Source organism: Aotus nancymaae, unplaced genomic scaffold (assembly GCF_030222135.1).
Source record: "Aotus nancymaae isolate 86718 unplaced genomic scaffold, 86718_ANA_hifiasm-v0.15.2.pri h1tg000046l, whole genome shotgun sequence".
NCBI classification, from domain to species: domain Eukaryota; kingdom Metazoa; phylum Chordata; class Mammalia; order Primates; family Aotidae; genus Aotus; species Aotus nancymaae.
Window position 1 is genome coordinate 2,700,188 of NW_026988460.1, and position 12,223 is coordinate 2,712,410.

Here is a 12,223-nt window from a genome sequence, read left to right on the forward strand (position 1 = left end):
AAATGCAGATTTTTCAATCTACTACTCATCCCCTGAATCAGAATCTCTGACAATTTTAACACACATCTCAGAAAATTTTGATGCACACTAAGATTTAAACATCACTGTTGTTTCACAAATTTTTATACTATCTTGTATCTATCACCACCACCCATTAGCAGATGTGAGTGATCTTGTACTCTCTGGGGATATGGGATCATCCTTCTAAGTCTCCATGATAGGAAATGTCCTTTAACTCTAGTGTTTTCTCTCTCAAGTTCATGACTATGTAACCTTCTATTCTACAGTGTGTTTGCTCCATTGAAGATAAATATTTTCCCCTAGACTTTTGGCTAAATTGAGGCTCGTCAGTTTTGCTGAGCCAGCAGCTTTGATCATTGCTCAGCATGCCATTCTTCACAGCCTTCTATGTCTTTACCCTGATGCTGGACCACTCTGGTGTTGAAGAGGAAACACATGGGTAGGAGTTCCTCAGATTTTCTTTTCCAGAAAAATCTGGATATGCCTACCCAAAAAGTAGTTGGCATTTACTTTTGGGGGCCTCACAACCCCTGTGAAGCCTTTTGAGGGCTCCTAGGTGAAAAGGCCTTAGTCTAAGACTTACAGCAGTATAGCTAGATGATTAATTTCTATAATGAAAACAATAATAAAGTGACAACTAACATTTACTGAGCATTTACCACATGCCAGGCACCGGGCTGAACTTCTTACCTGCTTTATCTCATATCACCCTTGTACTGCCCTGAGGAGTAGGTAGTGTTATTAACTCCATTTTATAGTTGGGAAACACAGGCCTGTGAGAGCTGGCCACAGTTCAATAACCTCTTTCTCCCAGGCTACATACTGATGTTGCTCAGACTTCCCAGAGTTCCCCTTGCTGAAGACTAAAGTAAAATCACCTGGCCTATTTTCAAACCATACAGATCACCTTCACTTTTCCCCTGGCAGAAGGGGACTGCAGAGAAATAATCAGTAGCCCTGAATAATCTTTGGCTTGACCCATGGGCATCCCATGGCCGTGTCATACATGTACATTGCTTATCTGTTCATTTTCCTGTACGCTATTTACCTGTTCATTATTTTAACACAAAATTGACTGTCCAGTGTCCTGTGGGGAGACCACCAGTATACAATACATTTATGGTGATAAGAGCAATGAAGAAAATTAGGCAAGTTTAGGGAGAAGGGAGTGGTGAGTTTGGCAGTAACATTTTAAATAAGATAAGCGTGATGGTTTGGATATTTGACTCTCCAGGCCTCATGTTGAAATTCTTTCCCCACTATTGGAAGTGGGGCTTAATGGGAGGTGTTTGGGTCATGGGGTGAAGCGCTCATGAAAAGATGAATACCCTCCTTGGCAGTGTGGGGAGGGGACGAGTGAGTTCTCACTCTATTAGTTCCTGCAAGACCTAGTTGTTAATGCCTTTCCCGTTTGCCCCCCAAATACTCGCAGGTGGTGCTCGTGGCTGCCACATTTACCTCAAAATAACTTTGACACAAAATATTTCACTTTTGTTATTATTTTCACATCACTTTAGTATATATACTTTGGAAACAAAAGACATCATTCTATTTATAGCATTCTGTTTTTAGTAGTAGTATTTCCGTTTACAAAATATAGTAATTCTCGATGGCTGAAAACATCAAATCATAGAAAACATAGCATGCCAATGATGTTAACATTATTCTTGAACAGTCGTTGGCTGAAGATTCATTGGATGAATCTGATGTTTCTGAAATAGATGATTCTGATGATTCTGATGCTAGTTATTACACATAACTCCAAGAACAGCTTTCTGTATTTTATTTTCACATGGAAAATCAGTCAGATTTACTTCAGTCTCAAAGAGTGTGTTTATTTAAAATTAAATGAGTGCTGGCAGTGAGCTGCATGTTTTTGCTTTTGTTTATCTAAACAGGAAAAGGGTTAAAAAGATCCTGGAGCCTCCCTGCTTGCTCTCTTGCCTCCTCTCTTGCCCTGTGATCTCTGCACACACTGGCTCCCCTTTCTCTGAAACTCCCATGAGGAGCTGATGCTAGTGCCATGCTTCTTGTACAACCTGCAGAACCATGACCCAAATAAACCTCTTTTCTTTGTAAATTACCCAGCCTTCGGTATTCCTTTTTACCAACACTAAATGGACTAAAACAATGGAGAAGGTCCCTTTGGTAAAGTGACACTTGAGCAGAGACCTGAAGGAAGTTGGGAGAGAGCCATGAGGATAACCAGGAACAAGGTTTTCAGCCAGAGGGAAGAGCAAGTGCAAGGTAAGAGCAAAGAGGTCAGTGTGGAGGTCCCACATGAAGTGATTAGTGAGGGGTAGATATAGCAGATGGGATCTGAGAACATGGGGAAGGTGAGGGCAGGTTGCATAGGCCCTCATGGGAAGGACCCTAGATTTCATTAGAAGCCATTGGAGGGCAGAAGCAGGAAGGAGACATGATAAAACTCATCTTTGTCAGAATCACTGAGATGTTGCATGGAGGACACACTGTGGAGAGTACAGGTGAAAGCAAGGAAAAAACAAAGAACAAGAGATTGAGCTTTTTGTGTTTCTTTGGCATCTGACCCATCCTCAGGAAAATGTTTTCAACTGTAGAAGAAATACATAGGATTGCAAAGGAAACAGTTATACAAAATGCAGTTAGCAAAATGTTAAAAGAAAACTGCCATTTAGGAAAATCTATATCTCTTTATGAGTTTATTAAATAACAGAATCTAGTGGTAAATTCACTATAATTTGAAAAACATGTAGAACATGAATATTGTTCAAGATACTTTCAACATCTATAATGTATAACATAAATTTTTTTATGGTTTTTATTGGCAACAAGTCACAGATTCTCCCGATAGCACTGTGGTCTGCTACAGGCAGGCATAATTTGAGAAAATGCTCAATTTTCGTTAAAAGCTAGTAAAAATTAAGTTTTTTTTCAGCCAATTTCACAGAACCCCCTGAATTCTATGCATGGACCCAGGTTATAGACACCTGAGTTAGAATGCTATTGCAATATTCCAGGTAGGAGATGTTTCGTGACTTAAATTATAGTAGATTTAATGAGATTTGGGGAGCAATAAGGGAAATCCAATTCATTCTAATGTACAGTGGCTACTTTTTCAAAAATCAAATTTCCGGGCAGGGTGCTGTGGCTGACACCTGTAATCCCAGCACTTTGGGAGGCCGAGGCGGGTAGATCACGAGGTCAAGATATCGAGACCATCCTGGTCAACATGGTGAAACCCCGTCTCTACTAAAAATACAAAAAATTAGCTGGGCATGGTGGCGCGTGCCTGTAATCCCAGCTACTCAGGAGGCTGAGGCAGGAGAATTTCCTGAACCCAGCAGGCGGAGGTTGCGGTGAGCCAAGATCGCGCCATTGCACTCCAGCCTGGGTAACAAGAGCGAAATTCCGTCTCAAAAAAAAAAAAAAAAAATCAAATTTCCAAGGCATGGCTTCTCTGTCCAAATCCTATTTAGTCCTGAATAATCTTATGTAATATTATATAATTATGTATTATATTATATATAACTATATATTACATATAATATTATCTATAATATAATTGTATATATAAATTATATATTAATATAATTATAGATAATATAATTATAAATATATCTAATTATATATATCTAATATAGATATATATATATTTAGGCCACTACTAATTATATATCTATGTTAGATATATATAATTAGATATATTTATAATTATATTATCTATAATTATATTAATATATAATTTAATTATGGGTTAATTGAAGACTGAGTTGTATTTTGGTCTTCTTCCACTATCCCCACAATGCCTGTAACAGTTGTTATACCATTTTAAAGTCGAATTTAGACCCTAAATTTCAGTCCTGACTATGTAACTTTTGAAAACTTGTTTGCCCTTCCTATAAATAAAATGGGGGTAGTAAAATGCATTCTCCAAGAATACAAGTGCATAAATAAGTAACAAAACTTAAGTATGGTTTGGCCAAGAAGGTTCAGCAGCAGAGTGCTGTAACAGTGCTGCAGTTGATTAGTGATGTCTGTTACAGCCATGAGTACCACATATTTCCCATCCTTAAGTTGGGCTATTTAGGCTGTTCAGATAGGGGGATGTTAGGAAATGCTGTCTTGAGAGAACTTGCAGGGTAGGTCTGGCTCTGACAGGACAAAGGCCCCCATAAATGTGAAAGAGATAGTGTGAAACTGAGCTGATAAAACCATTAGCTACCCCAGAACTTTATTCATATGTTAATCTTACCTAGAAACATATTGTACTATTCTTGATACTAAGCCACCTTGGTTTTACGTTGAGAAAATGTATACTTATTCCAATTCCCTTACTCCAAATTTAATCCTGGAGATTAAATGTAACTGGGGGAAGGGCAATTTTCTTTGCTGTCTACTGGCAAAGATTGGTGATTTTTGTTATAAAATGTCATTCTCTCTACCAAGTTTCTACTTGTTACAATTTAAAATGGGCAAATGATCCATGCTTGGGAAGAAAATAAAGGCCAGTATCTATTGGAAAGCTTGGCATACCCTTAACAATAGCATTGCTACCAGACATTAGTACTGTAGTTTATAAATAATTCATTGATCACATGGCTTTGAATAGTTCCATCAAGCTCCACTAGAAGAGGTGGCAAATTATTCCTCAACACAATCATTTGTTTTCATCCATGAAAAATTGCATGCATTAATACCATGGCAAATAAGGACTGAAACTCCAGCCAGGCAATCTGTTAGAAGCATTTTGTTGATCAAAATCTCTGGCATACTTTGTGCAATTGCCTCTCTTGTGCCACCACTGCATGGAGTCACTGTCCCTGTTAATTTTATTAATTTGTAGGTTTGGCAATCAACCTCAGCAGTGGTTCTAATATTCTACATCAGGCTTAGTGAAATGTTTTGGCAAAAACCTAACAAAAGCATAGTTGAAATCAGAGTGTATTAGAAAGTCAGCTGTTAGCTATATGAGACAAACAGTTATTTTATCATGTTTGGTTTGGTGTATAAATATGTCTTTTCATCTGATCACTATCAAAATAAAAATTTAATTAGAGATTAGATAGATGGATAGTTGGATGGATAGATTGATAGATGTTGGATGAAGAAGTGAAGCTTGAAAAGAGAAAACGTTCTATTTATCTTTGAGTAACTAACATGAAAATGCAGCAGACAAAATATCTCTAAATATATCTTAGTCTATTGGTCTCACTTTCCATATAAACGTGATGAGTGAAGTTAGAGCAAAGTTCTGGAAAATGAAATGAACAAAAGGGGTTTCCTCCTGAGTCTTACCCAAACATCCGCACAGTTAGACACTAAATCAATGGGAGCACTTTGTATAGGCTGAAGGTTGCCAACTTAGCATGATGAGAATGAACTAAAAGAAGCTGAAAAGTCACTGGAAGTAAGAGTTCACTACTCTCTCTCCAAAGTGTGTGCCTGTACATAACTCTACTACAATTTCAAGTCAGTTTCCTTTGAGTCAAAAGCCAGTGTGTCTCTTTGCTGCATCTATTACAAGAATGAAGACCATCTCAGCAATCTGACTGCTGACATTCCAGAAAACATGGACATCCCTCTGAAGGGATCCACAGTTACTGTGAAGGATTTCGGAGAAACCCTACAGAGGGCCTTCAATCACATCAATCTAGAACTCAGTCTCCTCAGAAAGAAAAATAAGTTCCAAGTTGACAAATAGTGGGGAAATAGAAAGGAACTGGCTACCATTTGCACTATTTGTAGTCATGTACTAAACATGATATTGGGTGTTATACTGGACATTCAGTAAAAGATGACATCTGTGTCTACTCACTACCCCATCTATGTTGTTATCCAGGAGAATGGGTCTCTTGTTGAAATCCAAAATCTCTTGGGTGAAAAATATATCTGCAGGGTTTGGATGAGGCCAAGTGTTGCTTGTTCAGTATCTCAAGCCCAGAAAGTGAATTAATCCTTGAAGGAAATATTTAACTTGTTTCAAATTCAACTGCTTTGATTAACAAATCACAACAATTAAAAACAAGGATATCAGAAAATTGGGGGATGGTATCTATGTCACTGAAAATGGAACCGTTTTGCAGGCTGGTGAATAAGATCTAAGAGTCATCCGGCTACAAAAACAAGATACTAGATCATTCCTAAGACCTATTTGCAATGTTTTAATGATGCAATAAAAGACCTCTAGCGATCTTGGGGGTTGGGGGCAGGGAAAGCCAATATGAGGAGTCCCTTATCTTCCAGAATCCTAATCATATTGGATGCAGTATCATATTGCACCAGGACCATCAGATAAAGGATCCAGGTTATGATCTTGGGTCAGCTATTGTGTAACCTCAAATGAGTCACTCTGCTTCTCTTGGCATCCATTGTGTATTCTGAAAATGAAGCAGTTGAATCGGAGAATCTACTGGGTGCATTTTAGGTCTGAGAATGCAGTGATATACAAAGAGGGTAAGAGTATGGATTTTCATCAAGCTCTGCACTTAAATAGCTTTGTCTAGGAAGTTCTTAGCTTCTTTAAGCCTCAGTTTTTTTAGCTGAAAAATTAAGTTAATTATAGTCTCTAACTTGCAAGGAGATAGTTTGGGTAAATTACTTAAATATATCCTAAAAGGTAATATATATCCAATAAATAATATCTGATGTTCTTTGTGTTGCTGTTGTTGTTTTGCAATAATGACTATGGTTTTAAATGTTTTAAGACAAAAGATGTTATGGGGAGAATTTAAGGAGGAGGCCAGTTACATATGAAGAAGGCTATGTAGTGGTGAACTGAAGTCATGCCACGTGGTAGTTTACGTGACCTTGGACCAACTCTATAAATCATGGAAGGTAGACCGTATTACTTATTCCTCTTTGTGGTGGTACTTTTTAAGTTTTTAGTAGTAGAAGGCAGAGTAACATTGGAAACAGAGCAGGAATTAAACATTTTTTAAAAAACAAGCTTATCTCTATTGACAGAAAGCTTTATAAATCACCTAAACTTTTTTCATTTGTTGAACTTTTTAAAAATGAAAATTACTAACCAGGAACATGTCCACTCTGTATGTTCACTTCTCAAATCTACATTCATCCACTTCTGAACTCTCAAAAAATTGTGCGGTAGCAGAATGAGGTGGCAGAAATATTCACAAATTCCATTGGAATGAGAACATACTATGTGTGGCCTTCAGAGACCTGTGCTAAAGGCAACATACCCCCAGCCACTCATTATTATTTCTGATTTGAGACGATAACCTGAATGTCCAGGATGAGGAAACCAAACCCAGAAGAGAGGGGACAGGCCAAATTTTCTAAAAACAGGTTATAAACATGAAATGGGTTTCCTGAGCCCACGTGTTGTGGAATACTAAAGTTTGTATCTGGAATTAAAGGTCTGATACTTTTTCTGTGGGGCACTTGTGTTTTCAAGAGGCGCTTTATAAAGAAAATGAAAGAGATGAGACAGTGAATGCAGGATTTTATCAAGATGTGTTGCTTTGCAGAAAAGTAGTTTTGTTGTTTGGGACTATGAGAAATTGTTGTCAGTATCCAGGGTAAGGTTTATTTTATCCACTGTGACAGACAAATCTATCTGGTTTTTATGTAGCCTTAAATAGCATATGTGCCTGAATATAAGGTAAGGTGTTTTCTCTCTAAAGCTTACCATTCAGAAAATAGGGAATCCTCTTACATGCAAGTCTTTATAAAGTTTTTCAATTACTTTACTTTGAAAAACCAAGTATAATTTAGGGAAAACCTCATCCAAAAGATACTCAGTCCATTCTACTTTAAGATATTTGTAGAGAGAGGCCCCTAAACAGAATTGATTTCTTACATTTATTTTTTGCTTTTCTTTATACACAGATTGAGTATTTATTTATTTCTGGAGAGATTACTCTCACAATTACAAAAGTTCAGTGTTACATAAATGGGCCTTTTAAAGATCTCTTCAAAACAAAATAAACTAGGCAGTGACATTGGGGATATCATAAATGTAATCATTGCAGATTTGGTAGGGAGTGGGGAATGTCCTAATGTTACATAATAAATACTTGTAGCTTGTAGGATGAAATATCCAAAACAAGCACAATACCTGGATTCCCAAAGGGCTGCATGTTAAATTAAGACACAATGCTCTAGGGTTTATATTCTAGAAAAGTGTTATATGACCCAAAGTCGTTCTAATGATGACAAAGACACAGAGAATGACTCAGTGGAATGTTCTGGATAAAAGCCTGATTAAAGTCCTTTCCAGATAGAAATGAAAATGGGAATATGAGGAATTCTTCAGTTTTGCTCTAAAGGAGGAGGGGGAAAATATAGGGTTGTAGCTTGAAGGTTATAGCTTTGAGGGAAAACATTTCAGAGAGGGATATACTTTTAGTATGATTATAAACTGATTGGTATGATACAGTAGAGCATGAAAAAATAATGACACAAAAGGAAAAGTGGAAGATTACAGAAGGAAAGTCCTAGAGAGGGTGAGAGGGAACACCCTCCAGGGCATAGGTGGAGGGGCAGATATGAGAAGGGGCCATTTATTCCATGTGCCAGGTGAGAAGGAAAATCAGTGGGCACAGATGCAGGTAGGTGGTTGATTTGGTGGTGAAAATAGGAGGGAATTGTTTTCGGATGGTTGCTCTATTTTCAATAAAATAAGAAGCAAGGTCATCCTCTGAGAGTGGGAAAACAGATCTTGACCTCCTGACACCAAAAGCACCATCATTTACTCCTCAGCAGTCATCCACCCATTCCTTTCTCTGAATGTGTGGATTTTTAAATGCTTGTGATTGGCCATTTCTCACTTTCCTGCCCTTTGCCAATGGTTGCATCCCCCTGGTTCTGGGTCTAGGTGTCCCTGATATCTTCTGGGTTGTTCATTTTTTTAAACAAGCTCATCCTCTCAGCAATATGGCATGACTCACAACCACACCATTTCTTCACACCAGAATCAGCTTTCCTTCACTTCTCACAGCTCATTGATTTGGCTCCTTTTTCCACTTGCTGGGGTGGGCCTTTTTTCTTCTGTTTTTTTCAGGCTGTATTTGTCACTAACCAATGTGTATTCAAATAAAAAAAAAAGGTGATTTCAAATGAAAATATTTAGTTAGAAGAATAATTTGTTCAACTACTTGAATATGTCTGCCACCACTGGAGGTCACAGATAATTGTTTCAGTTAATGTTCCCAGGGATCCTAAACTGTTTGAATCCTGAAATATTACCCTAAGCAGTAGAATTTGTGTCCAATGAAAGGTCAGCAGTCATTTTTCCATTGAACATTTATCCCATGAATTCTTTGCACACACGAAAAATAGATCCACCTTCATGCTGGGAAGACTTAGAGATCCCCAGGGCTCCTTACATGGTAGGACAGCCCAGGCTCTGGACTCAACTGACTGGCTTTGAATCTCAGCTTCACTATTCTCTGCCCATTGTGCAAGTATTTAACCATTTTGTGCCTCAGTTTTATCATCTCTAAAATGGGGAGAGCAATATTCTCCAGCTTTATAGAGTTGTTGTGATAATCAAATGCATTAATATGCCTAGCGTCTTCTACATAGCTTCTGGAAAGAAGCGAAGTGTTTAGTTAGTAGTAGCAGCTAATTTTAGGTCAAAAGCCTTGAGAAATTTTTATAGAGATAAAGTACTTCACTTATTCAGTTAAACTTATTGGGCCATAAAAACCATTTATTACCTGGTGCATATTAATTCTTAGTACAGTTGTTCCACAGAATCCACTTGATATGGTTTGGCTGTGTCCCCACCCAAATCTCATCTTGAATTGTGATCCCCATAATCCCCATGTGTCAAGGGAGGGACCTGGTGGGAGGTGGTTGGATCATGGAGGTGGTTCCCCCAAGCTGTTCTCATGATAGTGAGTTCTCATAAATCTGATGGTTCAGTAAGTGTTTGATAGTTCCTCCTTCACACTCCTCTCTCTCATCTGCTACCATGTAAGATTTGCCTACTTCCCCTTCTGCCATGATTGGAAGTTTCCTGAAGCCTCCCCATTCATATGGAACTGTGATTCAATTAAATCTCCTTTCATTATAATTTACCCAGTCTTGGGCAGTTCTTTATAGCAGTGTGAAAATGGACTAATGCTCAACTGCTGGTATAGTTTCCTAGGGCTGCTATAAAAAAAGGTACCACAAACTGTCAAAACAATGAAAATCTAGCCCTTTGTAGTTCTGGAAGCTAGGAGATTAAAATCAAAGTGTTGGCCCGGTGCAGCAGCTCATACCTATAATCCCAGCACTTTGAAAAGCCAAGGCATGCAGATCACTTGAACTGAGGAGTCAAGACCAGCCAGGGGTACATGGAAAAACCCTGTAACCACAAAATACAAAAATTAGCCAGGTATGGTGACATCTGCCTGTGGTCCCAGCTACATAAGTGAGGCAGGAAGATCATCAGAGCACAGGAGATTGAGGCTGCAATGAGCTATAATCATATCACTGCACTCCAGCCTGGGTAACAGAGCAAGACCCCATCTCAAAAAAAAAAAAAAAAAAAAAAAGAGAGAGGTATTGCAGGGCTATCTCTCTCTCAAGGCCCTAGAAATTGAGGATCCTTCTTGCCTCTTCCTACCCTGTTGTAGTTGCCAGCAATCTTTGGTGTTCCTTTGATTTGCAGCTACAAATTTGCATCACTCCCATTTCTGCCACTTCTTCAAATGGCCTTCTTCTCTGCGTCTCCGTTGGTCTTCAAATCTTTCTCACCTTATAGAGACAACAGTTGTTAGATTTAGGACCCACCCTAATCCAGTATGATCTTGTTTCAACTTGATTATGTCTGCAAAGACTGTATTTCCAAATAAGGCCATTGATAGGGTTTGGATCTGTGACCCCACTCAAATCTCATGTTTACTTGTAATCCCCCCAGTGTTGGAGGTGGGCCTGGTAGAAGGTGATTGAATCATGGGGGCAGAGTTCTCATGAATAGAGTTCTCACTCCTCCTTGCTACTGTACAGTGAGTGAGTTCCTATAAGATCTGGTTGTTTAAAAGTGTGTAGCACCTACCCTCTCTCTCTCTCTTCCTCCTTCTCTGGCCATATGAAGTGCTGGCTCCTCCTTCACTTTCTGCCATGATTATACTTTTCCTGAGGACTTCCCAGAAGCTGAGTAAATGCTGCCATGTTTCCTGTACGGCCTGTGGAACCATGAGCCAAGCAAACCTTTCTTCTTTATAAATTGCCCAGTCTCAGGTATTTCTTCATAGCAATGTGAAAATGAACAAATACGGTCATATTCACAGGTACCAAGGATTAGGATTGGAATATATCTTTTGGGGGGACACAATTCAACCCAAAACAGCACATATGAAATGAACACTGGGCCAGGCACATGGCTCATGCCTGTAATCCCAGCACTTTGGGAAGCTGAGGCAGGCAGATCACTTAAGGTCAGGAGTTTGAGACCAGCCTGGCCAACATGGTGAAACCCCATCTCTGCTAAAAATACAAAACTTAGCCAGGCATGGTGGCAGGTGCCTACAGTCTCAACTAATTGGGAGGTGGAGGCAGGAGAATCACTTGAACCTAGGAGGCAAAGGTTTCAGTGAGCTGAGACCACAAGACTGCACTCCAGCCTAGGCAACAGAGCCAGACTTCATCTCAAAAAAAGAAGAAAAGAAACAAAGCAAATACCTCCAACCTTACTTTTTTAGTCCCAAATCATTCCCTCCCCATTAACTATAATCTAATTTAGTATTACTTGGCTGACCTAGTGACTAAGGCCTTTTGTGAACTGTCTGAATAGGTCTGGGATGGGATAAGTATAGACATAGAAATAAAGTTTTTAGAAACTTCCATTGCAATTTGACATTGCCATAATATCCCAGCATGTATTCCATTGGCGTACCTTGTTTAAAAGGAAAAGGACTGGTTTAGATATTGTCTAACTCATCTGATGAGTCACATGTGGCATGGGCTGCATATTGGTCATACCATAGATTGGAAAGTTTTAAAACTTTGGTCGCCTCACATCATGATGTGGCTGACCAGCTGTGAATGGTCAAAAATGAAGAAAAGATTTGCTACTTCCCATTTTTTCAATAGTTATCTACGTAAACCCCATTTACTGCTCTAATCTTTGGGTCCTAAACAAAGAAATGTTATTACTTCTGCTAAATAATTGTTCTAGCTAATGTAAAAACCCTCCCTTTTCTTTTTGAAGAATGCAGTCTAGATATTCAGTAAAACATTTCAGGGAACAGAATTTGTTCATTGTTTG

The 12,223-nt window shown here is 38.7% G+C and overlaps 1 pseudogene; it reads left to right on the plus strand.

Annotated features, from left to right (window-relative positions):
- The first annotated feature begins 634 nt into the window (after nucleotides 1-634).
- On the plus strand, nucleotides 635-6,098 carry LOC105732292 (large ribosomal subunit protein uL6-like; annotated as a pseudogene).
- Nucleotides 6,099-12,223: the final 6,125 nt, after the last annotated feature.